We start from the raw sequence: 17,427 nt of genomic DNA, 5'->3' as shown, positions 1-17,427 counted from the left end.
TAAAGATTGACATTTCTTGGTTTTTATTCACCCTCATGTTTATCAGAATGTTCACACTGGACCAAAATGGACCAAAACAAAAAAAATCACCATAAAAGTATCATAAAAGTAGTCCATATGACTTGTTTGCTATAGAATTTGTGTGAAGAACAGACCTAAATTTAGGCCACAATGCACTTCCAATAATGGGAATCAGACTCAATACATTTTTAAAGCAGTGTTAATGTATGTATATTTGTACCTGAGAAATCAATATTTGTGTTACTGATTTTTATACATGCAACATTAGAATTCATGACAAAATATGTGCATCTCAGCTAGATAGTATCAGGGTATCTCAAAAGTGGCATGTGCTTCAGCCTGTCTAAGATCTGTGTCCAGATTACACTAGGTTCTTGCTAGACTGGGTGTTTTTGATCTTGTGGTAAAGCTTTGGGGTTATCAGGAGAAACACCCAATAGTAAAGATTAAAAGAGGTGGAATTGTTCAAGTTTGCAGTGTCATTCAGGGGCCTCTGCATGCAGAGAGGATAGAATCAGTTGTGCGGCACATTCAATGTCTCAGTCAGCAGTTTAGGAACAATTTTTCTTGTTCTTCCCCATCCTTACAAATAACAAACACTGCCATGATGAGCTGCTCCAGGACACTTTCAGCTCATCTGCATGAAATCCTAGTGTACATAAAAAACAAAACAAAACAATTACAGCGCTTTATGCCATAAAGAAATAAAAGATGTAAATCAATACAATCAAAGCACACTGTGCTTTTAGTCATAGACTATAATGATAGATTTTTAAAACATTTTTTTTTTACTAAATCCACACTTGAAATTTTACTGTTGTGAATCCCGCATGCTAGGATATGCTGACATACACTATATTGCCAAAAGTATTGGGACACCCCTCCAAATCATTGAATTCAGGTGTTCCAATCACTTCCATGGCCATAGGTGTATAAAATCAAGCACCTATTCAGGCAGACTGCTTCTACAAACATCTGTGAAAGAATGGGTCGCTCTCAGGAGCTCAGTGAATTCAAGCGTGGTACCGTGATAGGTTGCCAACTGTGCAATAAGTCCATTTGTGAAATTTCCTCACTACTAAATATTCCACGGTCAACTGTTAGTGGTATAATAACAAAGTGGAAGAAATTGGGAACAACAGCAACTCAGCCAAGAAGTGGTAGACCACTTACAATCACAGAGTGGGGTCAGCGCATACTGAGGCGCACAGTGCGCAGAAGTCAATAGCTACAGACCTTCAAACTTCAGATTAGCTCAAGAACAGTGCGTAGAGAGCTTCATGTAATGGGTTTCCATGGCCGAGCAGCTGCATCCAAGCCTTACATCACCAATGCAATGCAAAGCGTGTGATGCAGTGGTGTAAAGCACACCGCCACTGGACTCTAGAGCAGAGACGTGTTCTCTGGAGTGACAAATCACGTTTCTCTGTCTGGCAATCTGATGGACGAGTCTGGGTTTGGTGGTTGCCAGGAGAACGGTACTTTCCTGACTGCATTGTGTCAAGTGTAAAGTGTGGTGGAGGGGGTTTATGGTGTGGGGTTGTTTTTCAGGGGTTGGGCTTGAACCCTTAGTTCCAGTGAAAAGAACTCTTAATGCTTCAGCATACCAAGACATTTTGGACCATTTCATGCTCCTAACTTTGTGGGAACAGTTTGGGGAAGGCCCCTTCATGCTCCAACATGACTGCGCACCAGTGCACAAAGCAAGGTCCTTAAAGACATGGATGAGTGAGTTTGGTGTGGAGGAACTTGACTGGCTTACACAGAGTCCTGACTTCAACTCGACAGAACACCTTCATCCCGAATTAGAGCGGAGACTGCGAGCCAGGCCTTCTCACCCAACATCACTGCCTGACCTTACAAATGTGCTTCTAGGAGAATGGTCAAAAATTCCCATAAACACACTCCTAAACCTTGTGGAAAGCCTTCTCAGAAGAGTTGACGCTGTTATAGCTGCAAAGGGTGGGCCAACTCAACATTAAATCCTTCAGATTAATACTGGGATCACATTGAAGTTCATGTGCATGTAAAGACAGGTGTCACAAAACTTTTGGCAATACAGTGTATTACTCACTGCTAAAACTTACCATATACTCCTTGAGATCACCAGCATTTTCTCCTATTAAAAAGATAAGGCACTCAGGACACACTCTCTTGAAAGACGAATGTTATCAGTAATGTAGAATTACTCCACTGGCACACATCTGAAATATGCAAGACTGAAAAGAGACTCACAAATGATGTCAAATGATGAAAGTGTTCCTGAACCATTAGCTCAGAATATAAAGAAAGATATGTTAAGGCTGTATTATATTAAATTTGTTTAACGAGTAATGAGAAAAAAATGCAGAAAACAACAGTATTCATTTTTTTTTCTAAAGTAGATCTGGATTATACACGTAATACGATAAGAAACATTTCAAAAAATATAATTTTGTATTATTTATGAACAATTATAACATTTTGCCAAATTTGGAATTGAATGTAGATGGTAGGGCTGCACGATTAATCGCATGAGATTGTCATGCGTGTCTCATCAGTAAAGCCGGTTCTGTGATTAGCGGTAAATGTCCATCACCTGCTTTCAAATGGAGCGGCACTTAATATACAGAGCCGTAGTTCGCGGACAAGCTACGCAATATCGCGTTCATAATCGCAGATGAATCGCCTTCGATTATGAACACGATATTGCGTAGCTTGTCCGCGATGAGACACGCATGACAATCTCATGCGATTAATCGTGCAGCCCTAGTAGATGGTAAAATCAGTTTTGTTATTATATTTTAGTGTGAGCATAAAAGTACTTGGAGTTCCTTGACTTCTCATGGGTTGCACAATAAGTCCTTCTTACAAATGTCTAACATATTTGCGACTGAAGAATGAATGCTGCATTATTCTAACTGAAAGTAGTAAAATATATATATATATATATATATATATATATATATATATATATATATATATATATATATATATATATATATATATTTGGTCAGTTATCAGTGTAAGAGGTTTAGTATCATTGCAGCTGGAGAAAAACCACAGAAGCAAACAACTTCTAATCAATGCACAAATAATCAATAAATGTGCAGTTACTGGATAAATGATATCAATATAAATTGGTTATGAAGACCCTTGCAATTCCAACCTGTGGAGGAGGTTCAGAACTACAAACACAAAGAAAAAAAAATCATCTATCTATCTATCTATCTATCTATCTATCTATCTATCTATCTATCTATCTATCTATCTATCTATCTATCTATCTATCTATCTATCTATCTATCTATCTATCTATCTATCTATCTATATATATATATATATATATATATATATATATATATATATATATATGGTTGTAACATGACATTTCTGTCTATCTTGAAGTTCTTTTAAGCCAGTATATTCAAAATGTGAATGAAACTATTAAATGACATAGCTGTTATCTTTGCAGCACAAACAGAAAAAGTGTGGTTTAGTTCAAACACAAGGAGTGAAATTTTACAGTTCACCCCATAGTCCTGGTTAGTTGTAACAGACCCTGGGGTGAGATGTGACATTATGATATCCACCAGGGATAGATGTTGTGTTTTTTTTTTTTTTTTTTTTTTTTTTTACATAATTAGTTTATGTGCATGTGTAACAAAAATGTTCAAATGCTCATTTTACGGTCCTCAATTTTTCTTTCTCTTCCAAGACTTAGGCCAGGGGTGTCCAATTCTGCTCCTGGAGGGCCACCATCCTGCAGAGTTCAGCAACAACTCCAATTAAACACACCTGAACTAATCCAGCTAATCAAGGTCTACTAGGCATACTAGAAACTTCCAGTCAGGTGTGTTGAGGCAAGATGGAGTTAAACTTTGCAGGACAGTGGCCCTCCAGGACTGAGTTTGGCCACCCCTGACCTAGGCATACTGAAATAAAAAACAAAAAATTACTTGGGGTAGGCTGTAACATGCTTCATTGATGTTACAGCTAACCCATAGTCTTGTAGCCATGAACTAGTTCACCTTTCAGCTAACAGCCAAAACACTGGCACTAACAACTTGCATGAAATATATATACAAAGACACACAATAAACAATTTAACTTTGATGAGTTTAACTACAAAGCAGGAATTGCCATAAAAATAAATGAAGTAAAAAAGTTACTTTCGTACATCAAAATTAGTTTTTCTCTAAAATCTGCTGTGTCTGCCAGAGGGCTCTACTTTCTTGCCTGTGGAATAAGCACCAAACCAAGCCTGTGTGAAGTGAATCAGGTGATTTGTAACATGTTCCTGATTGGAGAAATTGGAAGTGTTAAAACTAACCCATGTTATATTGGAACCAGCTGGAAAAGAGAACCAGAGATGTTTCTGAAATGGTCTTTTATATATTTGCTGTGGTGCATCATGGGAGTTGGGAGAAACCAATCTGGGGGTTGAATAGGATTGTATTTTTTTGTTTTAAATTAAAATACATCACAATGGTGAAATATGTTGTTATATAATGTTTTTCTTGAATTAGGGTACTTGCAAAAAGCTTATGATATTGAGGTTTGTATATTTTTTTTTAATTTAATTTCTGGTTGCTTGCATATCTGTCAATGGTTGTGCCCATGGGTATAAATGCCCAGTGGCTGAACTTGCAGTTTGTTATGAGGAGTGAAGAAGCAGCTGAAGGTTGGAGTTTTGGAATTTGACAGCTTTCTTTTAACGTTGTTAATTTTTCCCTTGTTATGCAACAGCTTCATTATATAATTAGAAATAAATTGTCAACTTTAAGGTTTAAATCCCTTGATTCTGGTATTAAATGAAAGACTAATAGTAAAAACCAAAAGAAAAATCTGCTCAATATGGTGTTGAATGTTCTTTAGGATTACAAACCTTCAGTCCTCTGGTAGTAATTTGGTGCCTTATGTAGTGTACTTGTGTCTTATGTATGTACTTATAATGGGATATAAATATAAGGATTACAGTACATGTCTAAATGCTCTTATAAATGTTCTATTGCCAATGGGCTAGGCAGTTTGAGTTTTAATGTGCAAAAACAAATCAATGCATAGGCAGTTTTTGTATATTCATTAATATTGACTTTTTATCATTTTTGATTTTGTTGTAGTCATAGTAGTGTTAATGAGGGTGTTTTACAATGTTTTAGCAGCTGGCCTATGCCAGTGTTTTGCCATTCTGTACGTTTTTACTGCTTTCACACCGATTTAGGAAAATGTATGGTTTAAAAAAAAAAAAAACTAAAAAAAAACATGCATCATACTAACTTCTATTTTTTTCTATGTAGGTCCGAGATCTAATGGGATTTATTTGATCATTTTACATTCAACTAACCATCCATTTACAATGTATCATGTGTACCACCTTTCATTTGTACTCCTTGCATAGTTTGCTATTATGCTGTTTTATGGCACTGTTCCCATAGACTTGATGATTTTATGCCCCTTCCTATTTTATTATAAAGCTGTTATTGTAACTTGTATTGTACTGTATAATGTAACTGAGTTTGGTGATAATCCTGTCTCTGAGTCTGGAATTCAAACAGAAATTTATTGAACAGATTGAATGCACTGAAACAGGTGAGCAATAGCTAATTCAGAGTTACTGATGACTGAATAATTAATAACCGTTTCATCCCAAGATACCTGGCAAAAGGGAAGAACTATGACTAGTGAGTGGAGGAGACTGGAGTGCACGTACTTCTTGGATGGTTGGAACAGGTGAGTAGTGGAGCCGGGGAATGGGTGAGGAGAAATGGGTAGGTAATTGGAGATTCTTATTAGCAGAACACTGGAGGAATATGAGAGACCCAGAGTATAACTGGGAATTAACAGATCACTTCAGGCCAGTAGAGCGGGTTAGTCTATCAGGGATGGCTGAACAGCTGCATTAACAAGCTGTTAAAGTTTTTAGCCAAGCATGTTTCAGGGTTTACTAATGCTCTTTACATTTCAGCTCTGCTTGTTTGTGTATGAGACTTTGAAGAAAGTCAGTCTTGAATCTTGATTAGTGTGGATGTATGCTTTTGTTTAATATGCTGTTAAACCTGTCTGCATGCTTCATATTTGTTATGTAAGCCAATGCCTTTTTGTCCCTTGGATTTATTATGCCTTTTTTTAAAAAAATTTTTTTAATCTCTTCTGTTCGCTGTGACTGATCTTTTTGCAATTTTATGCAGTGTCATTTGTCCTATTTATTATTATTATTATTATTTATTTTTAAGCAACTTTGTCTCTTTATCCCCTTTCCTCCTTTGTTCACTTTTTTTGTATAATGTCCTTGTTCCATGTAGTGTTTTTGTGCACTTCACTTTTTTTAAAATTCCTTTTCTACAGTTTGTATTTGTCTCCTTTTTTTTTTTTTTTTTTTTTTTTTTTTTAAATAAACTTTTTGCATTTTCCCCTTTTTGTATTATGCAGCTTGTCTTTGTACATTTTTGGTTTAATAGCCCTATCTATTTAAGCCTGTTTTGTTTTAGTATTTATGCTGTTTTACCTAGTTTAAGCTGTTTTTGTACCCTACTGTAGCGATGCTCTTAATGTTTTACATTTTGCACTCTCTGCTCCTTTTGATTTGTTTTATTTAAGCCTTTGCTGCTTATATTTGTGCTCTTAAACCTTTGTGCTATTTTTCATGATCTGTATGCTTTTGTATTTCCTTTTTTGTAATTGTTTTGTGCTTGCACTTGCACTTGTATTTTTGTGAATTGTGGCATTTGTATAATGGCACTGATTTATTTTTAATTTTATATAATTTAATGATTTTGTCCCAGTTGTATTTGAGGGTTTTACTTGATGCCCTTTTTATTTATCATGCTTTTTGTCTCTTATATATCCCTTATATATCCTTTTTGTATTAAACTTGTTGTGGTCCTTTTAGCTGCACTAGCTGGAAGGCCAGCCAATATAAAGCACCTCTACACCTCAGTACACTTGTTTGGTGTGCTGTAAGCAATGTGGCACGTTTGTAGAAGAACACGCCTCCTTTCGGCAGTTACATTCAGTCACTACAAATCTTTCTCATGTTTTTGCTGTGTGAAAGTTGCCTTTTATGGTCCTTGTTGTCCTTGTACTTATGACTTAGTCACACTCTTATGCATTATATATAAAATGTGTATAATATGTATATGTAAAGCCGTTATATCTGTTTAAATGTCATGTGAAAATGACTTGTCAGTTTTTGCTTTTTGTATTCATGACTTTGCCTTTTATACCCTTTTAAATCTTGTCTTTTTTTCCTGACTGCTTTTGGTGTGTACACCTTTTTAAATTAGTTTTAATGATTTTGTCATTAGCATTATACCATTTTTATTTTTTGCATTATCTGCTATTTTTTGCTATTGTATGGCCCTTTCTCGCTTTTATTGTATGAAAGTGTTGTATAAACTGACTCTTTTCCCCCCCTGCCTGTTATGTTATTATATACAGCGTTTCTATTTTATTATAAAGATTTTTTTCTTTCCTTCTCCTTAATGCGCCTTTTGCATTTTTTTTAAATTTTATGACCCTTTTGTCGGTTTGTCCCTTTGCATTTATGGTATTTCTTATCTATGCTTTTTAAAGTGGTGTTTATTTTGCCTTTTTATCTACCCTTCACTTGTTCCTTGCATTATTTGTCTTGTATGCCCCTGACTGTATTTGTCAACTATGAACTGACTTGTAGTTTTTTTTTATATATTTTAATTTATTTTAATTTATTTATATGCCTTGTTTTATATTTATGCTTTCATGTATTTTTTTTGTATTTTTGTTCTTGGGTTAAGGTCAATTTTTTTTTTTTTTTTTTTTTTTTTTTGGTGTGAGAACTAGTTTCCTGTATGTTATTATGCAGCCTAGTGTGTCCACCTGCCCTTGGTTGACTCACTCATTTAGTCTCTGTATATACACTCCATTTCAAGTTCCTTGTCTGCTTTTACATCTGTTTAAGTTGGTTCTGTCTCTGTGTGTTAAGCTCCTGAGTAATTGTTGTTTTCACTTATTAAAGCTTTACTTCTACAACTCAATCCTGCTAAAGTCATCCTTGCTGTAACTACCGTTACCTTACCATATTGTCTCAGCTGGCTCCTCTTCAGCCCTTTGGCTCATCCTTTATTGGCTACACTTTCAGCTTGGATCCAGGAAGCTTGGCTTCCTGTTCGCTAATGCCGCCAAATCCCCTGGCATTGCCTTTGAGTCTTGTACTCCAACTCAACCTGTTGACCTATCTGTTCTAATGTGGCCAGTCATCTGTCAAGCTAAACTGGTCTCCCTTTTTGGTCTGCCTTGGTCAATCACTTCTGGTCCGATGGCTTTGCCTCCGTCCACCCCTTTTGGTTCCACTGTTGTCCTTTCTTCCTCTACCTTGGGCTGACCTGTCCACACCTGTCCAACTCCATTGTGGGCCTGCATCCTGGTGATTATGTTGGGGTTTACTTCCTGTCTTTACCTGTCATTTTCTCCCAGAATCCTTTCTGGATTATTGCAGTCATGTTTTATGCTGCGTTCACAACGAACGCGTCTGGGGCGTCTGAGGCGTCTGATTTACATGTTAAGTCAATGCAAACGCGCGTCTAGAGGTCCTGCGGCATGAATCATGCGTCTAGCGCGGCGCGAATCGGCCGTTGACGCTCGAATGGCGCGGTGCGAATTGGGCGTTCAAGCGGCTAACGCGCGAATTGAGCGTCTGACGCCACAACGCCCGAGTTGAAAAATCTGAACTTTGGCGTAAATTCGCGGCGTGTTAACCAATCAGGGACTCTGCTTTGGTAGTAACATGTTTATGATGTGATCAGTGATGCCGGAGACCAGAACAAAGATGTCGCTGTGTGTGGCCACCCTGAGCTCTATGATGTGTCATTATATTTTTATCGAGACAGGAATAAAAAGGACCTTGCCTGGAAGAGAATAAGCGAAGAAATCGGACAATATGGTTAGTTGTAAAACTTTTTGCATTATTTTAGCCGTTGATACTAGCCCACCTTCTAACTAGCAAAAGTTGGCCAGCATAACCGAGTTAAATTGCCGCTACAGGTTTCCAACTGACGAGATTATGTGTTTATTCAGAGGATCTGTGCAGAAAGAGATGAAAGCCCCTCCCATGACGCGAATTCGCGTCTGAACACACTTTGTTTAGACGCGCGAATTGAGCGAATTTTACGCGCGTCTGAAGCGTCTGACTTCAAAATGTTCAAGCGTCCAACTAGACGCGTCTGGCGCGAATTTGACGCCCCAGACGTGTTCGGTGTGAACGCAGCATTACACTATCAAGTGCCCCTTCTGATCATGCTTCACTCCAACTCCATATCCTCAACTAGCAACCCCACGCATGCTCTTTTTTTGTGATGTCATGCTCTTCTGTATTGTTCCTCTTGGGAGATATGTTCATGCTCTTCTGTATTGTTCCTCTTGGGAGATATGTTCATGCTCTTCTGTATTGTTCCTCTTGGGAGATATGTTCATGCTCTTCTGTATTGTTCCTCTTGGGAGATATGTTCATGCTCTTCTGTATTGTTCCTCTTTGGAGATATGTTCATGCTCTTCTGTATTGTTCCTCTTTGGAGATATGTTCATGCTCTTCTGTATTGTTCCTCTTTGGAGATATGTTCATGCTTCTTGTTGATGTTTCATTAGATCTTGAGAAAAAAAAAAAAGTGTTGAATATATATATATTTTTTTTTTCTTTTTTTTTTGTCCGAGGGGTAGGAGTCCGAGGGGTAGGAGTCCGAGGGGTAGGAGTCCGAGGGGTAGGAGTCCGAGGGGTAGGAGTCCGAGGGGTAGGAGTCCGAGGGGTAGGAGTCCGAGGGGTAGGAGTCCGAGGGGTAGGAGTCCGAGGGGTAGGAGTCCGAGGGGTAGGAGTCCGAGGGGTAGGAGTCCGAGGGGTAGGAGTCCGAGGGGTAGGAGTCCGAGGGGTAGGAGTCCGAGGGGTAGGAGTCCGAGGGGTAGGAGTCCGAGGGGTAGGAGTCCGAGGGGTAGGAGTCCGAGGGGTAGGAGTCCGAGGGGTAGGAGTCCGAGGGGTAGGAGTCCGAGGGGTAGGGTTAGGTTAGGGTTAGGGTTAGGGTTAGGGTTAGGGTTAGGGTTAGGGTTAGGGTTAGGGTTAGGGTTAGGGTTAGGGTTAGGGTTAGGGTTAGGTATATAGGGTTAAATGCGAATTTGCACCCCCCTATTGGGTGGGGTGCACTTCGTTTCTGTAGGTCCTAGGAGGCTGAAATTCGCTATATATACTATTTAGAGGGCGCCCGATCGTTTGCGCTTGGTTTGGTAGCTCTAGCGCCACCAGGGGCCGAGATATGGTATTGCACCACCAGTTGTTTTGCACCTAGAGATCTGAAATCAAGTATATATACTATTTAGAGGACGCCCAGTCGATTGCACTTGGTTTTGTCTCTCTAGCTCCACCCGGCGCCGAGATATGGCATTGCACCCCCTATATTTCCCTATGTATTTACACCTAATATTCAGGGTTGAGTTTCCCTTTTATCAGGGGTGCATCCAGGGTTGAGTTTACACGTCATCAGGGGTGCTTCCAGGTTTGAGTTTACACGTTATCAGGGGTGCAACGAGGGTTGAGTTTCTGTATACAGCTGATCAGCCCCAGGGTTGAGTTTCTGTATACAGCTGATCAGCCCCAGGGTTGAGTTTCTGTATACAGCTGTTTTATTTTTTGGGGTGGAGGGAGATGGGGACCTGGGTGGGTGGGAATTGTTACTTGTATGGGTGGGACATTGACTTTTTTTGGGTGGGACTTGTATGGGTGGGAGTTATATTTGGTTGTAACTTTTGATTTATATAGATGGGACTTTGACTTTTTTTGGGTGGGACTTTGACTTAGTTTGGGTGGGATTTGCATTGGTTGGGACTTATATGGGTGTGATTTTTGACTTTTATTTCAACCAACCTAAAATAACCCTCTGATGCTAGTCACCGATAGAAAATTGGATCCCACTCTGCGTGCTGTCCAAGTGGACCCAGAGCGGTCCGTCACTTACCTTCTACAGTGCCCCTTCGTTAACACCGCAAGGTCTCCGGGGCACTGCTCGAGGTTCATATTGGCGGGTACCTAAGCACCAAGCTTCTACCAATAATCACCCCTAGGAACCACCCAACCTTATCCAGACATCACACACTTACCGTGCAACCGTAAAGGCGAATGATTCCTAACCATCTCCCATTTTCTCAAGCCTCCTATCCATCTGCACCACTTCTCACACCCATGGTGAACTGAATTAACTCTTTACCCACAATCCTTTGCAACCTTTCTTCGATTTATTTCCACTTCCCACAAGTATCTGACACTCGTCGAATTCTCCTCAGTCACCCATTCGCTTGTTGCCTTGACCAATCACAATCTCTATTTTCCCTCACCATCTTACCGTTCACCAGCACCTTAACCTAACCTTCCTCCCAACATCAACCTAATGCTGATCGTCCTCCAGACCAAAACTGGTCCTGGTGCCGGGCTCGAACTCGGGACTCCTCGCTCCCGAGCCGTCCTCACCGACCACCACACCAACCAGCTAGTTCCCTCCACCCCCTACTCCTAGACCTATGAACCTACTCAACCCAGCTATATTGCTATAGACCACTATTCCTGCAAGAAAATATTCCTAGCTCCACACTGGTCTCGAACTCAGGTCCCTCTGCTTCCCAAGCCATTGCCTTAACCACTACACCATCCCAACTCTTTTATTCAATTCTCCTCAACCCACCTATACTGTTATAGACCACCATTTCTACAATAAAATATTCCTTGCTCCACGCTGGTCTCGAACTCGGGTCCCTCTGCTTCCCAACCCATTCCTTTAACCACTACCCCATCCCAACTCTTTTATTCAATTCTCCTCCACCCACCTATATTGTTATAGACCCCCATTTCTACAAAAAAATATTCCTTGCTCCACACTGGACTCGAACTCGGGTCCCTCTGTTCCCGAACTATTCCCTTAACCACTACACTAACCCACAGCCTCCCAATTGTCAGGGCCAGGTTTGGATAAATCCCAACAAATCCATCCATCATCTAGAATCCGGGCTATTCCTGTGAGGGTTAGGTTTAGGTAATGTGCAGGTACAGGGATAGGTTAGGGTTAGGGTTAGGTATATAGGTAAAAGCGAGTTTCACCCTCATTAATTCGACCCTCATTAGCATATGCGATCTGATTGGCCGAAGCTTACCTGGCCGTATCTTTTGAAGCGGAGGTCCGACGTGCACATAAGTGGTATCGTTGGATTCAGAAAGCTGTCTTCTTTCAGGTAGCGTGGATGTCTGTAAGACAGGTATATAGATAAAAGCGAGTTTGACCCTCATTGGTTCCACCTTCATTAGCATATGCGATCTGATTGGCCAAAGCTTACCTGGCCGTATCTTTTGAAGCGGAGGTCCGACGTGCACATAACTGGTATCGTTGGATTCAGAAAGCTGTCTTCTTTCAGGTAGCGTGGATGTCTGGAAGACAGGATGTTGCTAGGGTAAATTTTAGGTCGGGTTATCCTGAGTAGGTCTGTGAGACGGTTAGGTTTAGGGTCAGTTTTAGGTCGGGTTATCCTGAGTAGGGTTAGGGTTAGGGTTAGGGTTAGGGTTAGGGTTAGGGTTAGGGTTAGGGTTAGGGTTAGGGTTAGGGTTAGGGTTAGGTATATAGGGTTAAATGCGAATTTGCACCCCCCTATTGGGTGGGGTGCACTTCGTTTCTGTAGGTCCTAGGAGGCTGAAATTCGCTATATATACTATTTAGAGGGCGCCCGATCGTTTGCGCTTGGTTTGGTAGCTCTAGCGCCACCAGGGGCCGAGATATGGTATTGCACCACCAGTTGTTTTGCACCTAGAGATCTGAAATCAAGTATATATACTATTTAGAGGACGCCCAGTCGATTGCACTTGGTTTTGTCTCTCTAGCTCCACCCGGCGCCGAGATATGGCATTGCACCCCCTATATTTCCCTATGTATTTACACCTAATATTCAGGGTTGAGTTTCCCTTTTATCAGGGGTGCATCCAGGGTTGAGTTTACACGTCATCAGGGGTGCTTCCAGGTTTGAGTTTACACGTTATCAGGGGTGCAACGAGGGTTGAGTTTCTGTATACAGCTGATCAGCCCCAGGGTTGAGTTTCTGTATACAGCTGATCAGCCCCAGGGTTGAGTTTCTGTATACAGCTGTTTTATTTTTTGGGGTGGAGGGAGATGGGGACCTGGGTGGGTGGGAATTGTTACTTGTATGGGTGGGACATTGACTTTTTTTGGGTGGGACTTGTATGGGTGGGAGTTATATTTGGTTGTAACTTTTGATTTATATAGATGGGACTTTGACTTTTTTTGGGTGGGACTTTGACTTAGTTTGGGTGGGATTTGCATTGGTTGGGACTTATATGGGTGTGATTTTTGACTTTTATTTCAACCAACCTAAAATAACCCTCTGATGCTAGTCACCGATAGAAAATTGGATCCCACTCTGCGTGCTGTCCAAGTGGACCCAGAGCGGTCCGTCACTTACCTTCTACAGTGCCCCTTCGTTAACACCGCAAGGTCTCCGGGGCACTGCTCGAGGTTCATATTGGCGGGTACCTAAGCACCAAGCTTCTACCAATAATCCCCCCTAGGAACCACCCAACCTTATCCAGACATCACACACTTACCGTGCAACCGTAAAGGCGAATGATTCCTAACCATCTCCCATTTTCTCAAGCCTCCTATCCATCTGCACCACTTCTCACACCCATGGTGAACTGAATTAACTCTTTACCCACAATCCTTTGCAACCTTTCTTCGATTTATTTCCACTTCCCACAAGTATCTGACACTCGTCGAATTCTCCTCAGTCACCCATTCGCTTGTTGCCTTGACCAATCACAATCTCTATTTTCCCTCACCATCTTACCGTTCACCAGCACCTTAACCTAACCTTCCTCCCAACATCAACCTAATGCTGATCGTCCTCCAGACCAAAACTGGTCCTGGTGCCGGGCTCGAACTCGGGACTCCTCGCTCCCGAGCCGTCCTCACCGACCACCACACCAACCAGCTAGTTCCCTCCACCCCCTACTCCTAGACCTATGAACCTACTCAACCCAGCTATATTGCTATAGACCACTATTCCTGCAAGAAAATATTCCTAGCTCCACACTGGTCTCGAACTCAGGTCCCTCTGCTTCCCAAGCCATTGCCTTAACCACTACACCATCCCAACTCTTTTATTCAATTCTCCTCAACCCACCTATACTGTTATAGACCACCATTTCTACAATAAAATATTCCTTGCTCCACGCTGGTCTCGAACTCGGGTCCTCTGCTTCCCAACCCATTCCTTTAACCACTACCCCATCCCAACTCTTTTATTCAATTCTCCTCCACCCACCTATATTGTTATAGACCCCCATTTCTACAAAAAAATATTCCTTGCTCCACACTGGACTCGAACTCGGGTCCCTCTGTTCCCGAACTATTCCCTTAACCACTACACTAACCCACAGCCTCCCAATTGTCAGGGCCAGGTTTGGATAAATCCCAACAAATCCATCCATCATCTAGAATCCGGGCTATTCCTGTGAGGGTTAGGTTTAGGTAATGTGCAGGTACAGGGATAGGTTAGGGTTAGGGTTAGGTATATAGGTAAAAGCGAGTTTCACCCTCATTAATTCGACCCTCATTAGCATATGCGATCTGATTGGCCGAAGCTTACCTGGCCGTATCTTTTGAAGCGGAGGTCCGACGTGCACATAAGTGGTATCGTTGGATTCAGAAAGCTGTCTTCTTTCAGGTAGCGTGGATGTCTGTAAGACAGGTATATAGATAAAAGCGAGTTTGACCCTCATTGGTTCCACCTTCATTAGCATATGCGATCTGATTGGCCAAAGCTTACCTGGCCGTATCTTTTGAAGCGGAGGTCCGACGTGCACATAACTGGTATCGTTGGATTCAGAAAGCTGTCTTCTTTCAGGTAGCGTGGATGTCTGGAAGACAGGATGTTGCTAGGGTAAATTTTAGGTCGGGTTATCCTGAGTAGGTCTGTGAGACGGTTAGGTTTAGGGTCAGTTTTAGGTCGGGTTATCCTGAGTAGGGTTAGGGTTAGGGTTAGGGTTAGGGTTAGGGTTAGGGTTAGGGTTAGGGTTAGGGTTAGGGTTAGGGTTAGGGTTAGGGTTAGGTATATAGGGTTAAATGCGAATTTGCACCCCCCTATTGGGTGGGGTGCACTTCGTTTCTGTAGGTCCTAGGAGGCTGAAATTCGCTATATATACTATTTAGAGGGCGCCCGATCGTTTGCGCTTGGTTTGGTAGCTCTAGCGCCACCAGGGGCCGAGATATGGTATTGCACCACCAGTTGTTTTGCACCTAGAGATCTGAAATCAAGTATATATACTATTTAGAGGACGCCCAGTCGATTGCACTTGGTTTTGTCTCTCTAGCTCCACCCGGCGCCGAGATATGGCATTGCACCCCCTATATTTCCCTATGTATTTACACCTAATATTCAGGGTTGAGTTTCCCTTTTATCAGGGGTGCATCCAGGGTTGAGTTTACACGTCATCAGGGGTGCTTCCAGGTTTGAGTTTACACGTTATCAGGGGTGCAACGAGGGTTGAGTTTCTGTATACAGCTGATCAGCCCCAGGGTTGAGTTTCTGTATACAGCTGATCAGCCCCAGGGTTGAGTTTCTGTATACAGCTGTTTTATTTTTTGGGGTGGAGGGAGATGGGGACCTGGGTGGGTGGGAATTGTTACTTGTATGGGTGGGACATTGACTTTTTTTGGGTGGGACTTGTATGGGTGGGAGTTATATTTGGTTGTAACTTTTGATTTATATAGATGGGACTTTGACTTTTTTTGGGTGGGACTTTGACTTAGTTTGGGTGGGATTTGCATTGGTTGGGACTTATATGGGTGTGATTTTTGACTTTTATTTCAACCAACCTAAAATAACCCTCTGATGCTAGTCACCGATAGAAAATTGGATCCCACTCTGCGTGCTGTCCAAGTGGACCCAGAGCGGTCCGTCACTTACCTTCTACAGTGCCCCTTCGTTAACACCGCAAGGTCTCCGGGGCACTGCTCGAGGTTCATATTGGCGGGTACCTAAGCACCAAGCTTCTACCAATAATCCCCCTAGGAACCACCCAACCTTATCCAGACATCACACACTTACCGTGCAACCGTAAAGGCGAATGATTCCTAACCATCTCCCATTTTCTCAAGCCTCCTATCCATCTGCACCACTTCTCACACCCATGGTGAACTGAATTAACTCTTTACCCACAATCCTTTGCAACCTTTCTTCGATTTATTTCCACTTCCCACAAGTATCTGACACTCGTCGAATTCTCCTCAGTCACCCATTCGCTTGTTGCCTTGACCAATCACAATCTCTATTTTCCCTCACCATCTTACCGTTCACCAGCACCTTAACCTAACCTTCCTCCCAACATCAACCTAATGCTGATCGTCCTCCAGACCAAAACTGGTCCTGGTGCCGGGCTCGAACTCGGGACTCCTCGCTCCCGAGCCGTCCTCACCGACCACCACACCAACCAGCTAGTTCCCTCCACCCCCTACTCCTAGACCTATGAACCTACTCAACCCAGCTATATTGCTATAGACCACTATTCCTGCAAGAAAATATTCCTAGCTCCACACTGGTCTCGAACTCAGGTCCCTCTGCTTCCCAAGCCATTGCCTTAACCACTACACCATCCCAACTCTTTTATTCAATTCTCCTCAACCCACCTATACTGTTATAGACCACCATTTCTACAATAAAATATTCCTTGCTCCACGCTGGTCTCGAACTCGGGTCCCTCTGCTTCCCAACCCATTCCTTTAACCACTACCCCATCCCAACTCTTTTATTCAATTCTCCTCCACCCACCTATATTGTTATAGACCCCCATTTCTACAAAAAAATATTCCTTGCTCCACACTGGACTCGAACTCGGGTCCCTCTGTTCCCGAACTATTCCCTTAACCACTACACTAACCCACAGCCTCCCAATTGTCAGGGCCAGGTTTGGATAAATCCCAACAAATCCATCCATCATCTAGAATCCGGGCTATTCCTGTGAGGGTTAGGTTTAGGTAATGTGCAGGTACAGGGATAGGTTAGGGTTAGGGTTAGGTATATAGGTAAAAGCGAGTTTCACCCTCATTAATTCGACCCTCATTAGCATATGCGATCTGATTGGCCGAAGCTTACCTGGCCGTATCTTTTGAAGCGGAGGTCCGACGTGCACATAAGTGGTATCGTTGGATTCAGAAAGCTGTCTTCTTTCAGGTAGCGTGGATGTCTGTAAGACAGGTATATAGATAAAAGCGAGTTTGACCCTCATTGGTTCCACCTTCATTAGCATATGCGATCTGATTGGCCAAAGCTTACCTGGCCGTATCTTTTGAAGCGGAGGTCCGACGTGCACATAACTGGTATCGTTGGATTCAGAAAGCTGTCTTCTTTCAGGTA

This window comes from Chanodichthys erythropterus, chromosome 7, assembly GCF_024489055.1.
Source record: "Chanodichthys erythropterus isolate Z2021 chromosome 7, ASM2448905v1, whole genome shotgun sequence".
Taxonomy (NCBI): Eukaryota; Metazoa; Chordata; class Actinopteri; order Cypriniformes; family Xenocyprididae; genus Chanodichthys; species Chanodichthys erythropterus.
This window is presented reverse-complemented; position numbering follows the sequence as displayed.